Source organism: Aethalodelphis obliquidens, unplaced genomic scaffold (assembly GCF_003676395.1).
Source record: "Aethalodelphis obliquidens isolate GAN/ISIS:26980383/991018 unplaced genomic scaffold, ASM367639v1 scaffold17, whole genome shotgun sequence".
NCBI classification, from domain to species: domain Eukaryota; kingdom Metazoa; phylum Chordata; class Mammalia; order Artiodactyla; family Delphinidae; genus Aethalodelphis; species Aethalodelphis obliquidens.
Window position 1 is genome coordinate 19,165,297 of NW_020837961.1, and position 23,747 is coordinate 19,189,043.

Below are 23,747 nucleotides of genomic sequence, written 5' to 3' on the forward strand. Positions count from 1 at the left end.
TTGAAAATAATTGGCAGTTTAATCCCATGAACTAGCATTGTTCTGTTTTGTATGAACTAGTCATAAAAATTTAAAGGTTTTTGTATGCATGGCACAGTTTACTAGCAATAACATTATTACAAGCATTAGTGGATCATATCCATCAAAATTAAAGCAAATATGTATTGTTATGTGGCAAGAAAGTTTTCACCTAATTTTGGGTTAATATGCTCAAATGCTCCAGGGTAAAGTCCTGGCCTCTACCTCAAACTTCTATGTATAGTATAAACAGTAGGAAGGCTTGTACTCATCAAAGATTTTACCGTTTTTTCATGAGCATCAAGTATTGTCCCTGCTGCATGTTAAATGGCAAAATAGAATCACCAAGTAGGTTTTCAAATTCCATCAGGTTGAACGTAGTAGAAGAGATGACCTACCCAAGCTCTTTCTGTTCTCTCACAAGCAGCCAAAACTGGATGGCTCTAAGCACTAAGAGAATGAATGTGTAAAGAGCCATGTCTGAGGAGGGGAGTGGCAAATAGCATGGGAAGCAAGGGCAAGCCTTTGCTTACCAGGTTTCACCTCTTCAAAAGCTGCCAGGAGGTGGCAGCATTGGTTACAGCTGGTTGGATTGCATGAATTAAAGCATAATATCTCAGAGGGAACCTATTCCACTGCATTAGATTGGAAGGGGCAGGGTGGTGACAAGGATAAGGTGGCAGCGGTCTGTTTAGATTGAACAGGCATTGGGACAGGACGATAACGTAATTTTGTACTTGAAAGTGAAACAAACCCGGTGTCATGGGGTGTTTTTTTTTTAAATGCAGTATAGTTGGTTTACAATGTTGAAGGTGTACAGCAAAGTGATTCGGTTATACATCTACATCTACATATATATATACTTTTTTAGATTCTTTACCATTATAGGTTATTACAATTATTGAATATGGTTCCCTGTGCTATACAATAGGTCCTTGTTGTTTATCTAGTTTATATATACTAGTGTGTATCTGTTAATCCCAAATTCCTAATTTATCCCTCCCCCCTACACTTTCCCTTTGGTAACCATAAGTTTGTTTTCTATGACTGTGAGTCTATTTCCGTTTTGTAAGTAAGTTCATTTGTATCATTTTTTAGATTCCACATATAAGTGATGTCATATGATATTTGTCTTTCACAGGGTGTTCTTTAGCAAAAATCTTGGCTGGTGGGAATAAACAGAAGTTATTGCAATTTTCAAAGGACAGGAAGAGGGACCCAGGGAGAGAATAGATTTCAACTGAAAGACATATGACTAAAGTGTAGTCCCAGTACTGTCTCCATGAACAATTTGCTTCACACATTATATCTGTGGAGGATTTGTCATGGTGCCAAAGTACAGACTACAAAAACTCAGCAAATATTCATTTCCTTTTCCTAATCTATTCTCACTACTGCAGGAGATTTGTCCCAGGATACTGTTCCTTCACCAACCCTTAGGAGCTCTATTTTTGTTTCTCATACTTTTCCCATAGGAAAATCATTACAAATATAATAGCCATGAATGTCTGGCAAATAGTAGCAGACAAATCTGGCAGACAGATCGTCAGAAATGAAGTGCTTCTTTCTGAGCAAGGTTTCAGGCCAACAATAATTCTACAGAATAATCACAATTATAACCATCATAAATGTGATTATTCTAGTTGCCACAGCCCCACATCGATGCTCAGTTTTAAAGGCTTCCCTTCTTATCGTTAATTGGCCTCTTAAACTATGCTTTATGCAGAAAGGTATTCACCATATGTATCATTGCTTTCATCTATAAACAGAGTAACGTAGAAAAAAGAAATTCTTTCTTAGCTTAAAAAAGTGACCTGTGTTTATCTTGTTGAGATACACTCTTAAGACTTGAGAATATGTTAGATTAAAGGCCTTACTATTTTTCTTTCCCTACAAAATTCTACCTTATCATCAATGTGTAATATTTTTATTCTAATGAAACAGACATCAAAACTTTAAAGACTAAAATTTATTCTGGGGTAATGTCTCCCTTTTTTTGCAACTTGTGAATCCTTCATCTAGATTGAACTAAAGATGAACAAACAAGCGAATCATGCATGGTTTGGAATGACTCAAAATTCTAAGAATAGACAGGTTAATTCTTTTTTTTTTTTTTTTTCATTTAAGACAGGGAATACTTTACTCAAACCTATCAGAGAAATGGATAGCTTGGGTCTATAACAAAGTGTCGTGTTTTAAAGCATAGGTCAATGATTGTACACAAGAGTATACACTGCTACATACAAATTAACTGATCAGACCACAGCTTTTCAATGTTTAAAACAGAATAAGCTTCCCTGTAAAAGCAGCACCTTTGTGACATTTTAACTTTAGTATTCCTCTCCTTCTTCCTCTCCCTCTCCTTCAACAGAATCCACACCAACCTCCTCATCATCCTTCTCAAGGGCAGCCACGTCCTCACGGGCCTCAGAAAACTCTCCTTCCTCCATGCCCTCACCACGTACCAGTGAAGAAAAGCACGCTTGGCATACATCGGGTCAAACGTGTGGTCCAGGCAAGCCCAGGCCTCAGCAATGGCTGTGATGTTGCTCAGCATGCACACAGCTCACTGTACTTTGGCCAGGTCTCCACCAGGTACCACAGTGGAAAGCTGGTAATTAATGCCAACTTTGAAGCCAGTGGGGCACCAGTCCACAAACTGGATGGTATGCTTGGTCTTGATGGTGGCAATGGCAGCACTGACATCTTTGGGAACCACATTACCACGGTACAACAGACAGCAAGCCATGTATTTACAGGTGAATTCCTATATATTATTATATATATAATGTTAGACAGGTTAATTCTTATATATTATTTCCCAGAACAAATATGTGCAAGTTTGTGACCCAAGCTGTTTTTATTTATTTATTTGTTTGTTTATTTATTTATTTATTTTTGTCTCGGTTGGGTCTTCGTTGCTGCACACAGGCTTTCTCCAGTTGCAGCGAGCGGGGGCTACTCTTCGTTGCAGTGCATGGGCTTCTCACTGCAGTGGCTTCTCTTGTTGCAAAGCATAGGCTCTAGGTGCTTGGGCTTCAGTAGTTGTGGCTCGCGGGCTCTAGAGCGCAGGCTCAGTAGTTGTGGCACACGGGCCCAGTTGCTCCGTGGCATGTGGGATCTTCCCGGACCAGGGATCGAACCCGTGTCCCCTGTATTGGCAGGCGGATTCTTAACCACTGTGCCACCACGGAAGTCCCCCCAAACTGTTCTATAAAAATCCACCAAATTCTACTTAACACTAAGGTTTCAAAAGGGAACTTTTGAGCTAGAGGGGATATGTAGAGATAATGTAATGCAACATTTTTACACACAGATGAGACGTTTAAAAAATTGTAATCAAGAATATTTATATTTTTAAATTTTAAGAATGTTATTTTGAAATAGTCATGACTATGTATATATGAAATTAAAGTATTCGGTTTTGAAGCCTTCCTTCTTTTTAGAAAAAAACACTTTACTGCTAATCATGTAAACTATGAATTGCAAGCAGCCATATGTTTCATTACACGAAACGGCTGTTTCATGAGATTCTATCTAGCTCAGCCTGGCATATACTTAACAATAACAAGCTTAAAAAGAGATAATACTAACATCTATGTACCTGTGTAGTTTGAAAAGAGGATAAAATACTTAGAGTGACACAAATATTTGGAAAAGCAAGAAGAAAAGAAATGAAGATAGAATAATACATTTTTTGTGGCAACATGAAATGCAAACAAAACCCTCCTTTGTCACTTATTAGAAATTAGAATACCAATTCTAGATATTAGAATATTCAATATTAGAAATGCCAATGGCATTTTTCGCAGAACTGGAACAAATAATTCTAAAATTTGTATGGAAACACAAAAGACCCCAAATAGCCAAAACAATCTTGAGAAAGAACAACAAAGCTAGAGGTATCATTCTCCCTGATTTCAAACTATACTACATCAATGTGGTACTGGCACAAAACCAGACACATGGATCAATGGAACAGAATAGAGAGCCCAGAAATGAACCCACATTTATATGGACAACTAACCCATGACAAAGGAGGCAAGAATGTACAGTGGGGAAAAGACAGCCTCTTCAGTAAATGGTATTGGGAAAACTGGGCAGCTACACACAAGAAAATCAAACTGGACTACTTTCTCACACTATATACAAAAATAAACCAAAGTGGATTAAAAACTTAAATGTAAGACTTGAAACCATAAAATTCCTATAGGAAAACATAAGAAGTATGTTCTTTGACATCAGTCTTAGCAATGTTTTTTTGGATCTGTATCCCCAGGCAATGGAAAAAAAACAAAAATAAACAAATGAGACCACATCAAACTAAAAAGCTTTTTCGCAGTGAAGGAAACCATCACCAAAATGAAAAGGCAGCCTGCTGAATGGAAGAAGATATTTGCAAATGACACATCTGATAAGAAGTTAATATCCAAAATATAGGAAGACCTCATACAACTCAATATGAAAAAAACAAACAGTCTGATTAAAATATGGGCACAGACCTGAACAGAACTTTCTCCAAAGAAGACATACAGATGGCCAACCGACACATGAAAAGATGCTCAACATCAATAATCATCAGAGAAATGCAAATCAAAACTACACTGAGGGCTTCCCTGGTGGCGCAGTGGTTGAAAGTCTGCCTGCCTATGCAGGGGACACAGGTTCGTGCCCCGGTCCAGGAAGATACCAAATGCTGCAGAGCGAACGGGCCTGTGATCCATGGCCACTGAACCTGCGCGTCCAGAGCCTGTGCTTCGCAATGGGAGAGGCCACAACAGTGAGAGGCCCGTGTACTGCAAAAAAAAAAAAAAACTACACTGAGTCCCTCCACCGGTGCCCCGCTCCCTCCTGGAAGGCCTAGGGGGAGAGCTGTCCCACCCCCTGCACCCAGAATGGAGCCTGCGTTTCCACAGAGCTGGAACTCCTGGCTCAGGGTCTCTTCCCTCCACCGTCACTGAACTGCCCTGGAGGCTGAGGGAAGGATGGCCTCACTGAGGCTGCTGGCTATGGAGGGGCCCCACCAGCTGAAGCCGTGACAGTCCTGGGGACCGTGGGCAGGCCGTGTGGATGAAAGGCTCTTGGTGCTCCAGCCAGGTGTCAGGGCTGTGCCTCTGAGGTGGGAGAGCCAAGTTCAGGACACTGGTCCACAAGAGACCTCGCAGCTCCACGAAATATCAAATGGCGAAAAACTCCCAGAGATTTCCAGCTCAACGCCAAACCCAGCTCCACTCAATGACAGCAAGCTACAGTGCTGGAGACCCTATGCCAAACAATTAGCAAGACAGGAGCACAACCCCATCTATTGGCACAGAGGCTGCCTAAAATCATGATAAGGCCACAGACACCCCAAAACACACCACCAGATGTGGACCTGCCCACCAGAAAGACAAGATCCAACCTCATCCACCAAAACACAGGCGCTAGTCCCCTCCACCAGGAAGCCTACACAACCACTGAACCCACCTTAGCCACTGGGGACAGACACCCAAAAACAATGGGAACTATGAACCTGCAGCCTGCAAAAAGGAGACCCCGAACAGTAAGTTAAGCAAAATGAGAAGACAGAAAAACACACAGCAGATGAAGAAGCAAAGCAAAAACCCACCACACCTAACAAATGAAGAGGAAATAGGCAGTCTACCTGAAAAAGAATTCAGAATAATGATAGTAAAGATGATCCAAAATATTGGAAATAGAATAGAGAAAATACAAGAAACGATTAACAAGAAACTAGAGAGCTAAAGAGCAAACAAACAATGATGATAACACAAAAAATGAAATTAAAAATTCTCTACAAGGGATCAATAGCAGAATAACTGAGGCAGAAGAACAGATAAGTGACCTGGAAGATAAAATAGTGGAAATAACTACTGCAGAGCAGAATAAACAAAAAAGAATGAAAAGAATTGAGGACAGTCTCAGAGACCTCTGGGACAACATTAAATGCACCAACATTCGAATTATAGGGGTCCCAGAAGAAGACGAGAAAAAGAAAGGGACTGAGAAAATATTTGAAGAGATTATAGTTGAAATTTTCCCTAATATGGGAAAGGGAATAGTTAGTCAAGTCCAGGAAGCACAGAGAGTCCCATACAGGATAAATCCAAGGAGAAACACACCAAGACACATACTAATCAAACTATCAAAAATTAAATACAGGGCTTCCCTGGGGGCACAGTGGTTGAGAGTCCGCCTGCCAATGCAGGGGACATGGGTTCTTGCCCCGGTCTGGGAGGATCCCACATGCCGCGGACAGGCTGGGCCTGTGAGCCATGGCCGCTGAGCCTGCGCGTCCGGAGCCTGTGCTCCACAACGGGAGAGGCCACAACAGTGAGAGGCCCGCGTACCACAAAAAAAAAAAAAAATTACATACAATGGAAAAATATTAAAAGCAGCAAGGGAAAAACAACAAATAACATACAAGGGAATCCCCATAAGGTTAACAGCTGATCTTTCAGCGGAAACTCTGCAAGCCAGAAGGCAGTGGCAGGACATATTTAAAGTGATGAAGGAGAAAAACCTACAACCAAGATTACCCAGCAAGGATCTCATTCAGATTTGATGGAGAAAATAAAACCTTTACAGACAAGCAAAAGCTAAGAGAATTCAGCACCACAAAACCAGCTTTACAACAAATGCTAAAGGAACTTCTCTAGGCAGGAAACACAAGAGAAGGAAAAGGCCTACAGTGACAAACCCAAAACAATTAAGAAAATGGTCATAGGAACATACATATCGATAATTACCTTAAATGTGAATGGATTAAATGTTCCAACCAAAACACATACACCAGCTGAATGGATACAAAAACAAGACCCATATATATGCTGTCTACAAGAGACCCACTTCAGCCCTAGGGACACATACAGACTGAAAGTGAGGGGAAGGAAAAAGATATTCCATGCAAATGGAAAGCAAAAGAAAGCTGGAGTAGCAATTCTCATATCAGACAAAATAGACTTTAAAATAAAGACTATTACAAGAGACAAAGAAGGACACTACATAATGATCAAGGGATCGATCCAAGAAGAAGATATAACAATTGTAAATATTTATGCACCCAACATAGGAGCACCTCAATACATAAGGCAAATGCTAACAGCCATAAAAGGGGAAATCAACAGTAACACAATAATAATAGGGGACTTTAACACCCCTCTTTCACCAATGGACAGATCATCCAAAATGAAAGTAAATAAGGAAACACAAGCTTTAAATAATACACTAAACAAGATGGACTTAATTGATATTTATAGGACAGTCCATCCAAAAACAACAGAATACACATTCTTCTCAAGTGCTCATGGAACATTCTCCAGGATACATCATATCTTGGGTCACAAATCAAGCCTTGCTAAATTTAAGAAAATTGAAATCCTATCAAGTATCTTTTCCAACCATAACGCTATGAGACTAGATATAAATTACAGGAAAAAATCTGTAAAAAATACAAATACATGGAGGCTAAACAATACACTACTTAATAACCAAGAGATCACTGAAGAAATCAAAGAGGAAATCAAAAAATACCCAGAAACAAATGACAATGAAAACACGATGACCCAAAACCTATGGGATGCAGGAAAAGCAGTTCTAAGAGGGAAGTTTATAGCAATACAATCCTACCTTAAGAAACAAGAAACATCTCAAATAAACAACCTAACCTTACACCTAGAGCAATTAGAGAAAGAAGAACAAAAACACCCAAAATTAGCAGAAGGAAAGAAATCAGAAAGAGCAGATCAGAAATAAATGAAAAAGAAATGAAAGAAACAATAACAAAGATTAATAAAACTAAAAGTTGGTTTTTTGAGAAGATAAACAAAATTGATAAACCATTAGCCAGACTTATCAAGAAAAAAAGGGAGAAGACTCAAATCAACAGAATTAGAGATGAAAAAGGAGAAGTAACAACTGACACTGCAGAAATACAAAGGATCATGAGAGATTATTACAAGCAATTCTATGCCAATAAAATGGACACCCTGGAAGAAATGGACAAATTCTTACAAATGCACAACCTTCTAAGACTGAACCAGGAAGAAATAGAAAGTATGAAGAGTCCCATTACAAGCACTGAAATTGAAACTGTGATCAAAAATCTTCCAACAGGGCTTCCCTGGTGGCGCAGTGGTTGAGAGTCCACCCGCCGATGCAGGGGACACGGGTTCATGCCCTGGTCCGGGAAGATCCCACATGCCGCGGAGCGGCTGGGCCCGTGAGCCATGGCCGCTGAGCCTGCGCATCCAGAGCCTGTGCTCCGCAACGGGAGAGGCCACAACAGTGAGAGGCCCACGTACTGCAAAAAAAAAAAAAAAAAAAAAAAACTTCCAACAAACAAAAGCCCAGAACCAAAGGGATTCACAGGCGAATTCTATCAAACATTTAGAGAAGTGCTAACACCTATCCTTCTCAAACTCTTCCAAAATATAGCAGAGGGAGAAACACTCCCAAACTCATTTTACGAGGACAGCATCACCCTGATACCAAAACGAGACAAAGATATCACAAAGAAAGAAAACTACAGGCCAATATCACTGAGGAACATAGAGGCAAAAATCCTCAACAAAATACTAGCAAACAGAATCCAACAGCACATTAAAAGGATCATACACCATGATCAAGTGTAGTTTATCCCAGGAGTGCAAGGATTCTTCAATATATGCAAATCAATCAACGTGATACACCATATTAACAAATTGAAGGAGAAAAACCATATGATCATCTAAATAGATGCAGAGAAAGCTTTTGACAAATTCAACACCCATTTATGATAAAACCCCCCAGAAAGTAGGCATGGAGGGAACTTTCCTTAACAAAATAAAGGCCATATATGACAAACCCACAGCCAACATCGTCCTCAATGGTGAAAAACTGAAATCATTTCCAATAAGATCAGGAACAAGATAAGGTTGCCCACTCTCACCACTATTATTCAACAAAGTTTTGGAAGTCCTAGCCACAGCAATCAGAGAAAAAAAGAAATAAAAGGAATCCAAATCAGAAAAGAAGAAGTAAAGGTGTCACTGTTTGCAGATGACATGACACTATACATAGAGAATCGTTAAGATGCCACCAGAAAACTACTAGAACTAATCAATGAGTTTCGTAAAGTAGCAGGGTACAAAATTAATGCACAGAAATCTCTAACATTCCTATACACTATTGATGAAAAATCTGAAAGTAAAACTAAGGAAACACTCCCATTTACCATTGCAAAAAAAAGAATAAAATATCTAGGAATAAACCTACCTAAGGAGACAAAAGACCTGTATGCAGAAGATCATAAGACACTGATGAAAGAAATTAAAGATGGTACAAATAGATGGAGAGATATACCATGTTCTTGGATTGGAAGAATCAACATTGTGAAAATGACTGTACTACCCAAAGCAATCTACAGATTCAATGCAATCACTATCAAACTACCACTGGCCTTTTTCACAGAGCTAGAACAAAAAATTTCACAATTTGTATGGAAACACAAAACACCCCGAATAGCCAAAGCAATCTTGAGGAAGAAAAATGGAGCTGGAAGAATCAGGCTCCTGCCCTTCAGACTAGACTACAAAGCTACAGTAATCAAGACAGTATGGTGCTGGCACAAAAACAGAAATATACATTAATGAAACAGGATAGAAAGCCCAGACATAAACCCACGCTCATATGGTCACCTTATCTTTGATAAAGGAGGCAAGAATATACAGTGGAGAAAAGACAGCCTCTTCAATAAGTGGTGCTGGGAAAACTGGACAGCTACATGTAAAAGTATGAAATTAGAACACTCCCTAACACCATACACAAAAATAAACTCTAAATGGATTAAAGACCTAAATGTAAGGCCAGACACTATCAAAATCTTAGAGGAAAACATAGGCAGAACACTCTATGACATAAATCACAGCATGATCCTTTTTGACCCACCCCCTAGAGAAATGGAAATAAAAACAAAAATAAACAAATGGGACCTAATGAAACTTAAAACCTTTTGCACAGCAAAGGAAACCATAAACAAGACCAAAAGACAACCCTCAGAAAGGGAGAAAATATTTGCAAATGAAGCAACTGACAAAGGATTAATTTCCAAAATTTATAAGCAGCTCATGCAGCTCAATAACAAAAAACAAACAACCCAATCCAAAAATGGGCAGAAGACCTAAATAGATATTTTTCCAAAGAAGATATACAGATTGCCAACAAACACATGAAAGAATGCTCAACATCATTAATCATTAGAGAAATGCAAATCAAAACTACAATGAGATATCATCGCACACCAGTCAGAATGGCCATCATCAAAAAATCTACAAACAATAAATGCTGGAGAGGGTGTGGAGAAGAGGGAACCCTCCTACACTGTTGGTGGGAATGTAAATTGATACAGCCACTATGGAAAACAGTATGGAGGGTCCTTAAAAAATTAAAAATAGAACTACCGGGCTTCCCTGGTGGCGCAGTGGTTGAGCGTCCGCCTGCCGATGCAGGGGACGTGGGTTCGTGCCCCGGTCTGGGAGGATCCCACGTGCCGCGGAGCGGCTGGGCCCGTGAGCCATGGCCGCTGGGCCTGTGCGTCCGGAACCTGTGCTCCGCGGCGGGAGAGGTCGCGACGGTGAGAGGTCCGCGTACCGCAAAAAAAAAAAAAAAAAAAATAGAACTACCATATGATCCAGCAATTACAATCCTGGGTATTTATCCAAAGGAAACAAAAACGCTAATTAGAAAAGATATATGCACTCCTATGTTTATTGCAGCATTACTTACAATAGCCAATATATGGGAACAGACTAAGTGCCCATCGATAGATGAATGGATAACGGAGATACGGTATGTATTTATATACAATGAAATATTACTCAGCCGTAAAAGAGAATGAAATCTTGCCACTGCGACAACATGGATGGACCTAGAGGGTATTATGCAAAGTGAAATAAGTCAGACAAATAAAGACAAATGCCATATGATTTCACTTACATGTGGAATCTAAAAATCAAAACAAATGAATAAACATAACGAGAACAAACAAAAACAGTCATAGATACAGAGAACAAGCATGTGGTCTCCAGGGGTGGGGGAAGAAGAGTGATATAAGTGAGGGAGATTAAGAGATGCAAACTTCCAGTTACAAAATAAATGAGTCACGGGTATAAAATGTACAATGTGGGGAATATATTCAATAATAATGTAATATCTTTTTATGGTGACCCATGATAACTAGACTTACAGTGGTGATCATTTTGTGATATATAGAAATAGCAAATCACTGTGTTGTGTACCAGGAGGTAACATAGTGTTGTAGTTCAATTATACTTCAAAAACCAACCAACCAACCAACTCATAGAAAAAGAGATCAGATTTGTGATGACCAGAGGAGGGCGCGGGGCGATGGGGAATGGGGTGAAGGCAGTCAAAGTTATTGATACAAACTCCCAGTTATAAGGTAAATAAGCACTAGGGATATAAGGGACAACATGACAAGTATAATGAACACTGCTCTATGTTACATATGAAAGTTGTTAAGAGAGTTAAGTCCTAAGAGTTCTCATCACAAGAAAATTTTTTTCTTTTATTTTGTATCTATATGAGAGGATGGATGTTTACTAAACTTATCATGGTCATCATTTCATGATGTATGTAAATCAAATCATTATACTGTACAGCTGAATCTTATCCAGTGCTGTATGTCAATTACATCTCAATAAAACTAGAGGGAAAAAAGAAATGAGAGGGAGAAAAGTACTTCTGTATTTTGTGGGTCACCAGAAGGAAATTAAAGACAGAATTTTTCAGGACTTTAGGAGTTTCAATTTGCCTAATATGCTTCTTCCCAACTTTCCATTAACATACCCATGAATATAGTTGATTTTGTTTATAAACTCAAAATAGTTCTGTAAATGCAGAAGATCTTATGCCAAATTGGGGGTGGAATTTTTTTTCACTAAAGATAGTGTCAAGGGAGATGGTTGCACTAGATATCAAACTCTCCCACCCTCTGAACTAAAACCAAACAGTCCTGAAGCAGATGGAGATGGGTACCTCAACTCACCTTCTGTTTCATACTTCAGCTGACTTCACCTCTTTTCAAAACGTAGTAGCAGAACACATGCACATTCCCCAAATCCATAAACACAGAGTTGTCTGACACCTTCCACCACACTCTAGACCACAAGTGAGGGAGTGGACCCCAAAGTGAGATACAAAAATACATATATTTAAGACAAAATGTATTTTTACGTTTCAAGATATAATTTCTGTAAAAGGGCAATTAGCATTTTCAAATTATCAGTTTTCTTTTCTCTTTCTCTTTTGAGATACAGAAAAGCCTTTCACCTTAGCCTTTCCTAAGGAACTGTTTTCCTGGGTTACAAAAAAAAATGCAAAAAGAAAGACTGTAGTAATATCAAGTTTCATACCAACATAGAATTTTGTGGTAAGACAATAAATAGCTTTGTAAGTCAGTTAGATCATAAGATTTTACATCAAAAAAAGCAAAAGTTCTGAGCCTGGGTAAAAAGGAGGAGAAAGAAAGCCAAAAAGAGCAAGATTATATTAGAAATATTATTTTAATAAATTGTAATATTTTTGTAATATGTAATATATTATTGTTGTAACTAAATTGAATGCAAAAGCAAGAAGAACCCTGGGGAAAAAAAGAATGAAAAAGCAGAAAGAACCCTGGAAATCAAAACTGTTATATTTCTAAAGATAAAAATAAATATTAAACTAGCTCTATGAGCCCCAGTTACATAAAAAGACTGAATTTGTGGTTGGGGAACTGGAGTTGTAGAAGTGAAGTTCTGCTTCCCAAGCTCCTTTGACCACATCCCACAAGTGTTAATACAAAGTGTAGTGAGTTTAAATTTTAGTCACAAACTCAAATGTATCAGAAATCCAACCTACTTTATATTTCCACAAATCAAACCCCATTCCACCAGGAGCCAGGTTGTTTATTGTAGCACCAAGGTGAGAGACAGGGCATCTGCTCTTCATTGTCAACCATCCACATGGGTACCAGATGAGACATCCATCATCCAATCTGGTCCTCAGGGCTTGACTGTCATCAGTCCAAACAAGATGACACTGAGATGTGACACCACCCTAAGGTGAGGGTGCTGTGCTCACTTTCTATGATCCCTGTCGTTCTGGACTCACGAGTCAGTCTTTCCTTCTCTAGGCAGATGCCATTTCCCAGAGCTCTGCTTATGAGGCAAGATCCAAGGGCCCTGTACAGAGCTCCAATGGTGATGGCTCCTCCACTTGTGCTTACTGTCTTTCCAACTTTAGAAATATTTTTCTGTCCTCTGAGTGTAGTAGGAGAAAATATCTTACCATCAGTGCTCAAACATTTTCTCTATACCTTAATATTTCCCTAAAGTTTTTCAAAGACAAATTACAGAGCCATAAGAAAAAATTATTTCTTTCTACCCTGAGTCAAGGAATGCAGAGTGGCCTAGATGTTTGAATATTGAACCAATGAAGGAGAATGAAAGGAAGTATGGGTCAGAAGGAGGAACTGTGTCTAAAATCATATCCCCTTAGTACTAACATTTTTATTTTTTGTTAACTTTAGATTCTTCTTTTATCCCATAGTTATTGGGGAAAGATTTCTAATTTCCATATGGACCACTGTATTTCCTTAATCTTTTAAAATTAATTTCTAGGATGGCTACTTTTTAGAGATTGTGTTCTTTAGAAGTTATGTTCTGAGGAATAAAGTGAGGTTGTTTTTCAACTAGAAATTCTTTATTTTTAAAGATGTACAGTCCAACTCATTTCCAGAGATTATGCACTATTAATCCATTATTAATTATATTATTCAAATTCTCTGAAACCTTATTATTGTTTCCTGCTTGAACTATGTTGTTGAGGACATTTTCATTGCAAATAACAGAAACCCAAGTCAAACTAGCATAATTCATTAAAAGAACTTGTGAGCTAATATAACTGGGATTTCTAAAATACAAACTTCTTCAGCAAAGGCTGGGTCTAGGGGTTGAAATGATGGAATTGGTACTGTCTTTCTTCATCCCTTAGCTTTGCTTGCCTGTTTTCATTTCTCAGGCAGGCCCTATCCACATGGCAACAAGATAGTGCCTGGGAATCCAGGCTGATTGGTCTTTGCATGCTGTAATCACAGGAATAGACTGCTCTTTCTCCCAGCATCATGTCAAGTCAAAATAAAGGACTCTGATCCAGCTTAGGTAAGTTACCCACTTAGGCCCAATCCTTGGGTCACACAGATAAGCCACTCTGATCCGTCAGTTTAGGTCACACGCCATCTCAGCTGGAATTTCACAGAGGCAGATCTGAGTCAAGAACTGCTTTGAGAGCAATTTATTAAGGACATGCTTCAGGAGAAAAGAGTAAGAGAGTGGGGAAAGCTGTATGGGAAGGGGAAGAAGCCTCCAATTCCCAAAGCCTAGTAAGGGAGCTCGAGATAAATTACACCTCCAAGCTTGGAGGTGTAATCATCCAATAAAGGAGCCAGGGTCTGGAGAGATTGGAGGCCATGAAATGTCCAGACACTTTCAGCTCTCCATGTGGACAAGGCAGCACCAGTGCCCACAGGCCCATCTCTGAAGGGCTAAGGTGTAAAGCCTTAACAACTAAAGTCACAAAAGCTGGGGAAGGACTCACAGAACTGGTAAAAAGGGAGCCAAAGGAATCTGAGTGGGGCATCAAGCATCTGCTAAATATTCCCAGTCCTGTGATAGCCAAGAAACAGCCTCTTGACTGACCCCGCCAAAAGGGTCTGACCAGTGTGGGGAGGCCAGTTCCCAAAGGAAATGACATGGGGCAGACAAAGTAAGTGACCAGTCTCCCTTACAAAGCCTGAGATAATGTTAAATTTTCCTGCAACTATAGTATTTTTGTACATTTCTTTTTCTCCTAATAAACTTTGACTATGTATGTTGATGCTGTTTTAGTCAGCACATAAAGGGTTATGATTGTTATAAATTGGTTGTGCAGTATAGTGTACATGATAAAAACGACCTTCTTTTTAACCTTTTAATATTTTGACCCTTGATAGCTACATTGTCTAAAATTATTAATTCCATCTCGTTTTTCAACTCGCCTTATAAATCTTTGTCCATCCTCGTATTAAAATCTGTGCTTTGTTTTAGAAATACCCCTTGAGAATAGCATAGAGATACTGTTTTCATATTCCTTATTTAGCAAACTTTATAACGCATTTAAGTTTATTATCAGAACTGATATATTTCATATAACATTTCACACTATCTTGGGTTGTGCTTTTTCTTTTCAGGCTTTTATGCCACTTCCTCTGTTTTCTGTCATTTGCTGATTGGGTTGATTTTATCTTCTACAATTAGAAGATTTCAATCCTGTTGTAAGTTCTATTTATTCACTATCTAAAAGTCCTTGTTTTCCATTCTTTACTCACTTTCACATAAATTTTTTTTTATTAGCTATTTTTTTAACTTTCTCTGAGTTCACATTCTTCTAACTGACAGTTTTTATTCATATTATCTGGACATTTAGACTCACATTGTGATTTATTTTTATATGTAAGTTTTACATTATTCTTTTTTAAGAACAATTTCTGACATTTGCATTCATTTTTTAATCACCAAACATACAACAATTATATAAACTTAGCGTGATGGTTTATTATATGTGTCAACTTGACTGGATAACAGGGTGCCCACATATTTAGTTAAACATTATTCTGGGTGGATTTGTGAGGGTGTTTCTGGATAAAATTAACATTTGAATCAGTAGACTGAGTAAAGCAGGGTATCCTCACCAATGCAGATAAGCCTCATCCAATCCACTGAAGGCCCGAACAGAGCAAAAAGATTAAGGGAAAATTCACTCTATCTGACTGTCTTCAAACGGGGATCAGTCTTCTCCTGCCTTAGGACTCAGCCATGGACTGTGATTTACACCATCAGCCCTCCTGTTTCTCAGGCCTTCAGCCTCAGACTGGAACTATACCATGGCTTTCCAGGGACTCCAGCTCTGACTGCAGGTCTTGGGACTTCTCAGCCTTCAAAACTGCGTGAGCCAATTCCTCATTATACATCTATATGTATATATATGTATATATACTACTGGCTTTTTCCCCCCTTTGGAGAATTCTAATACACCTAGTTATATGTTTGAAGTATTTCAATGCACACTGTAAGTCTTTTTATAGCATAACAACACGTTTTAAGATTTTGATTAAATTCATAGTCATCTGAAATATGTCAAGTATTTTTTTTAAATAAAAAGCATGTGGATGGTGTGTTTTCTTAGCCATTATATATTTTTAAGTGTCCTCATATTGGCTCTGCAGATAAAAACTTAAGTGGATGAGAATTCTTGAGGCACGGTTTTATCCCTTTAAATTTCTGTAGAAAATATTACATTGTAAACTGATATTTACTACTATGAAAGAAAATTCTCAAGTCTGCCAACTTTTGTTTTATTGGTAACATGTTTTATTTCAAAATGATTATAGTAAAGATTTAAAGATTATTTTTCTTTATCCTTAACTTTGAAATTTTTACCATGCTTCTCTCTCTGCTAATGTTCTTTGCAACATGGTAAGTATTTTAAACCAACGTAGCACAGCGTTAGGGTTTCTTTTTTCTGTTCAGAAAAGTGTTGGTTGGTTGGTTTTTTTCTCATTTTTAGCCTTTGATTTTTGCTTCTGATTTCTTACTCTGAAAACCTATAATTTAAAATGTGGATCATTGTTCTCTATCCTTTATACCTACCATCTTCTCCTCTATATTTTCTATTCTTCTCTTACATTCTGGAAAAATTTTTTCAAGTAATTCTGCCAAATCACTGATTAAATTTTCTGTTAAATCAAGTCTGCCTTTTCTAACTGCACTGTTGCTTTTAATTCCGTTGGATTTTTCATTTCCTTGACAATTTCCTATCATAGGCAGCTGATTTTATCTCCAGCATGTTTCTCTAGCACATTTCATGCTGCTATCTCTTCAGGCTAATTTGTATTCTCTTCTTCAGTTTTATGTTGCTGTTTCATAAAAACTATCTTTCCTGGCATTTTAATGACTCTATCAAAAATTTTTCCAGAACGTTCTCTGGGTTCTAGTAGTAAATCATTTTGAAAATATGCAATATTTCTGAATCTTCGGGGGAAAAAATGGCTTCTTATTGTCTTTATTTTCTTCTTAAAAGCACATCTTAATTCTTTTTTCTTTTCCCTCTCTAATTCCATTGAACAAGGAAATTTTCTACCCTGGTAATTAAAAATGCCAACTGTCAGAGTCCTACTTGTTCATAGTCCTACCTCAGTCTCTTCTTTGGGGTTAAGAGAATTCCCCTCTTGTGCTATTTCTGGGAAACTACTTGATATGCAAATGTACTATTTTTATTTTCTTATTTTATGAGTTTGAGTGGGACTACCTTCAGACTACCAATTTCATTGACCCTCTAATCCCATGGAATATACATAATCCACAGCCCACTGCTCTCCCAATATCTACCCTAACTACAGTCATTTCCTTTCAGGATTACATTTCTCTGTATACAATGAACCACTATTTTTCTCACTACTCCTCGGCCTATAACAATCACCAGAACTCCATATATCCTGTCTTGTTGTTTCTAAATGGATATGTAAAGGTTGCAGTTTCAAATTGGTTATATAAAGACAGGTACCAATGGAACAGGAAGGAGGCTAGGTAGGAACAAGGCTCTGAATGCTTCAAAGACAATGCCTGGGTCATGGAGAAACACTCCTGCCCACCTTTTATCTATTGATACATAACATAAGTGGAGCAAATGGTAGGTTTCTCCAACTACTTTCAAGACAGTAAGTTTATTCCAGTTCAAGGGAAAAAGAATAAAAAACAAACAAAACAAAACCACCCACTTGGCCATGAATTCTGAGCATGACTAAGTTGTGACTGTTCTTTGAATAACCTAAAAAAAGCTGTCAGTTTTAGTTTTCATTGTTATGAGTTTTCATCCTTTTTCTGGGCCTTCTTAAATATTTTTGTCAGGAATTGAGAGAATTACTGAAACAGTACCTGCTAGCCAGATGTCATTTAAATTTAAAACCCTAGTTCAAAATTTAAAGCACTTCTGAAAAATTAATTTACTGTATTTCTTTTTCTTCTTCTTATCATTATTATTGTTGTTTTTGTTGAGGAACAATTTTAATAGCTACCACTTATTGAATGTTATTATCAGGCAGACACCATGGTGGGCACTTTATATAAGCACTTCCTAGGTCTCATGACACCATAAGATAATTACTACTAATCTCACTTTTGGTAAAGAAATTGAAATTCATTGAGTTTAAGTAACTTGCCCAAATCATACTGTTAACAACTTGTAGCAAAAAGTTTCATAATCAGATGGCTTTGACTCCAAGCTCGATCCTCTTTCTTTCATCATGATGCCTTATCTAGCAAAGGATCCTATGGTTATATGAACACGGCCACCACGACAATTGGACTTTTCCTGCACGTAAATTTTACTATAACAAGCATTTTTACAGTTGGCCCACACAAATTGCCAACGAATCTCACTAGTAATATGTATGGGAGAAAAAGAGAAAGCAATTGATAGTAAACCAATTCAGGTAAATCAACACAAAGTTTTTGATCTGGCATTAGTGGCTGCATAGAGAAATGCTTGATCAAAGTCTGTGATGCTGGTTCTGATGGTAGAGATAGTATTTTTCAATGCATCACGTCATTAAATGAGTTATTTCCTGTATTCAGCTTCCTTCCTTCGGCAGGATTTAAGCTTGTTCAGAAAAAGATGCTAATTGTTTGAGGGAGTGCAGCTTACTATTCGCGTCCTTTCGGTTAAAGCCTGGATTTAGAGTTACTGGAAATAAATTATTGAGTCATCTCAATAAAACTGTAAAATAGATTATTCTGTAAAATAACTGTTTTTAAAAGAAGCCTTTCCCTTGTTGCGCAGTGGTTAAGAATCCGCCTGCCAATGCAGGGGACACGGGTTCGAGCCCTGGTCCAGGAAGATCCCACATGCCATGGAGCAACTAAGCCCGTGCGCCACAACTACTGAGGCTGTGTTCTAGAGCCCATGTGCTACAACTACTGAAGCCTGTGCACCTAGAGCCCGTGCTCGGCAACAAGAGAAGCCACCGCGATGAGAAGCCCACACACCACGATGAAGAGCAGCCCCCGCTCGCCGCAGCTAGAGAACGCCCGCACGCAGCAATGAAGACCCAATGCAGCCAAAAATAAAATAAATAAAAAATAAATATATATATTTTTAAATCCCCCTTCATTATCCATTAAAAAAAAGAAGAAGCCTTTAAACTCTTTAGCGCTTCTTTGTTATTAAAATCTAAACTCTAAAGGACCTCTAAAGTTTTGTTGTAAAACTTTGAATTCCAACTTCGTATACATCATTTGTGCTCTGTAAGAGTTAGGCTAGAAATAAATATTCCACTTAAAATGAGTATAAGCATATGTTGTTCTGAGTCACAGTTGCTTACAATATGGTAGGTCTTTAGAGATAAAGGGATCTGAACTTGTTAAAGCCTCTCATTTTACCCATGGCAAAACTGTAATCCAAAGGAGTCAAATAGATACATCAGGAATAAAATAGAGATATCATTACAGACCCTGAAGACATAGAAAGGTAATAAGGAAACAACTCTACATACATAAATTTGACAACTTAGATTAACTCCTCAAAAAATGCAAATTACCACAATTCACCTACTATGAAATAGTTTGAATAGCCATATCATTATTAACGACATTGAATTCATAATTTTAAAACTTCAAAAGAGAAATCACCAAGCCCAGAGAATTTCTCTGGAGAACTCTACCAAAGGTGAAAGAACAATTAATATCAATTCTACACATTTTTTTTCCAGAAAATAGAAGAGAAAGGAATACTTTTTCTTTTTACACTCATGTAATTCAACTTTTTTTAAAAAAATTTTTATTGTGGTAAAAGTCACATAATATAAAACATATGATTTTAACTATATTTAACTGTACAGTTCAGAGGCACTAAGTACATTCACATTTTTGTGCAACTCTCACCATCAACCATTTCTTGAATTTTTCACCTTCCTAAACTTAAACTCTGTCCCCTTTATATACTAACTCCCCATTCCCCCCCTTCCCCCCTCCCCACCCCCCAGCCCCCAGCAACTACCAATGTACTTTCTGACTCTGTGAATTTGACTGTTCTAGGTACCTCATATAAGTGGAATCAAACAGTATTTGTCTGCACCTACTGTATACTGGAATGCATTTTTAAGGTTAACTTAATATATGTCCTGCAAACACATTGTACCTCTTTTTTTTCCCCCTGTGCTCTACAGAAGGCACTCACTAGCCATCTACTTCATACATAGTAGTGTACATACATCAATCCCAATCTCCCGATCCATCCCACCCCCCTCCACCCTTGGTGTCCATACATTTGTTCTCTACGTCTGTGTCTCTACTTCTGCTTTGCAAATACGTTCATCTGTAGCATTTTTTCTAAATTCCACATATATGCATTAATATACGATAATTGTTTTTCTCTTCCTGACTTACTTCACTCTGTATGACAGTCTCTAGGTCCATCCAAGTCTCTGTGAATGGCACAATTTCATTCCTTTTTATGGCTGAGTAATATTCCACTGCATATATGTACCACATCTTCTTTATCCATTTGTCTGTCAATGGGCATTTAGGTTGCTTCCATGACCTAATTGTTGTAAATATTGCTGCAATGAACATTGAGATGTATGTGTCTTTTTGAATTATGGTTTTATCTGAGTATATGCACAGTAATGGGATTGATGGGTCATATGGTAATTCTATTATTAGTATTTTAAGGAACCTCCATACTGTTCTCTGAAGTGACTGTATCAATTTACATTCCCACCAACAGTGCAAGAGGGTTCCCTTCTCTCCACGCCCTCTCCAGCAATTGTTGTTTGTAGATTTTCTGATAATGCTTATTCTACCAGGTGTGAGGTGATACCTCATTGTAGTTTTGATTTGCATTTCTCTACTAATTAGTGATGTTGAGCAGCTTTGCATGTGCCTCTTGGCCATCTATATGTCTTCTTTGGAGAAATGTCTCTTTAGGTCTTCTACCCATTTTTTGATTGGGTTATTTGCTTTTTTAATATTGAGCTGCAGGAGCTGTTTATATATTTAGATTAATCCTTTGTCCATTGATTAGTTTGCAAAAATTTTCTCCCATGCTGAGTGTTGACTTTTCATCTTGTTTATAGTTTCCTTTGCTGTGCAAAAGCTTTTAAGTTTCATTAGGTCCCATTTCTTTATTTTTGTTTTTATTTCTATTACTCTAGGAGGTGAGTCAAAAAAGATCTTGCTGTGATTTATATCAAAGGGTGTTCTTCCTATGTTTTCCTCTAAGAGTTTTATACTGTCAGGTCTTACATTTAGGTCTTTGATCCATTTTGAGTTTATTTTTGTGTTTGGTGTTAGAGAGCATTCTAATTTCATTCTTTTACATGTAGCTGTCTAGTTTTCCCAACACCACTTATTGAAGAGACTGTCTTTTCTACAATGTATATTCTTGCCTCCTTTGTCCTAGATTAGGTGACCATAGGTGCATGGGTTTATCTCAGGGCTTTCTATCCTGTTCCATTTATCTGTATTTCTGTTTTTGTACCAGTACCCTACTGTCTTGATTACTGTAGCTTTGTAGTATAGTCTGAAGTCAGGGAGCCTGATTCCTCCAGCTCCATTTTTCTTTCTCAATATTGCTTTGGCTATTTGGATCTTTTGTGTTTTCATACAAATTGTAAAATTTTTTGTTCTAGTTCTGTGAAAAATGCCATTTGTTGTTTGATAGGGATTGCACTGAATCTGTAGATTGCTTTGGGTAGTATAGTCATTTTCACAATATTGATTCTTCCAATCCAAGAACATGGTATATCTCTTGATCTGTTTGTGCCATCCTTGATTTCTTTCATCAGTGTCTTATAGTTTTCTGAGTACAGGTCTTTTTGCCTCCTTCGGTAGGTTTACTCCTAGGTATTTTATTCTTTTTGTTGCAGTGGTGAATGGGATTGTTTCCTTAATTTCTCTTTCTGATCTTTCATTGTTAGTGTATACTAATGCAAGAGATTTCTGTGCATTAGTTTTGTATCCTGCAACTTTACCAATTTCATTGATTAGCTCTAGGAGTTTTCTGGTGGCATCTTTAGGATTCTCTATGTATAGTATCATGTCATCTGCAAACAGTGACAGTTTTACTTCTTCTTTTCCAATTTGGATTTCTTTTATTTCTTTTTCTTCTCTGATTGCCATGGCTAGGACTTCCAAAACTATGTTGAATAAGAGTGGTGAGGGTAGACATCCTTGTCTTGTTCCTGATCTTAGAGGAAATGCTCAGTTTTTCACCATTGAGAATGATGTTTGCTGTGGGTTTGTCATATATGGCCTTTACTATGTTGAGGTAAGTTCCCTCTATGACTACTTTCTGTAGAGTTTTTATCATAAATGGGTGTTGAAATTTGTCAAAAGCTTTTTCTGCATCTATTGAGATGATCATGTGGTTTTTATTCTTTAATTTGTTAATATTGTGTATCACACTGATTTATCTGTGGATATTGAAGAATCCATGCATCCCTGGGATAAATCCCCCTTGATCATAGTGTATGAACCTTTTAATGTGTTGTTGGATTCTGTTTGCTAGTATTTTGTTGAGGATTTTTGCATCTGTGTTTATTAGTGATATTGGCCTGTAATTTTCTGTTTTTTGTGTTATCTTTGTCTGATTCTGGTATCAGGGTGATGGTGGACTCATAGAAAGAGTTTGGGAGTGTTTCTTCCTCTGCAATTTTTTGGAAGAGTTTGAGAACGACGGGTGTTAGCTCTTCTCTGAATGTTTGATAGTATTCCCCTGTTCCAGGGAGGAATCTGGACTTCCACACAGAGACTTTCCTCTCAGAGTTCACATCCAGCTCAGAAAAGGCCAGGAACGGCTCTCCAACATGTAGAAGAAGGGAAGAATGAGCTGTATTTTAAATACCTTGACAACTCCTCTATGCTGAAAATAGAGATCCATGCAGCTTCACTCTCCCCACTCTTCTCCTCCCCGACACAGGTGTGTCAGGCACCATTTATGTGGCACTATTTCGCCCAAAACTGCTCTAAGCGGCAACCACTTCCCCTACCCAGATTCCTTATCCCTGTCTCTCTTTATTCCTGTTTTTTTTGCATTCTTTCAAACAAAGAACTATATTTTTTTAAAGAAGTTTGCTATTTGCCATTTAATTCTTGTATGCATGTATAATGTATTTGTTGGATTGTATGAGAGTCTATAAATTGTGAGTGGTCAAATCTATCAGTTGGTCATATTTCTCCTACCTCTCAGTGCTTTTCAAACATAGAAAATTCTTCTGTATCCTTAGTAATAATAAACAGTCATGTATATAAGAAAAAAAAAAAGAATTTGCCTGTGAAGCCATCTGGTCCTGGACTTTTGTTTGTTGGAAGATTTTTTTGTTTTTGTTTTTTTTGGCTGCGTTGGGTCTTTGTTGCTGCACATGGGCTTTCTCTAGTTGCAGCCAGCAGGAGCTACTCTTCATTGCAGTGTGTGGGCTTCTTATAGCAGTGGTTTCTCTTGTTACAGAGCATGGGGCTCTAGGTACACGGGCTTCTGTAGTTGTGGCTTGCGGGCTCTAGAGCCCAGGCTCAGTAGTTGTGTCTCACGGGCTTAGTTGCTCTGTGGCATGTGGGATCTTCCCGGACCAGGGATCGAATCCATGTCCCCTGCATTGG

The 23,747-nt window shown here is 38.0% G+C and overlaps 1 pseudogene; it reads right to left on the bottom strand.

Moving 5' to 3' along the window:
• Positions 1-2,311: 2,311 nt before the first annotated feature.
• Positions 2,312-2,771, bottom strand: LOC113626013 (tubulin alpha chain-like; annotated as a pseudogene).
• Between the last annotated feature and the right edge of the window lie 20,976 nt (positions 2,772-23,747).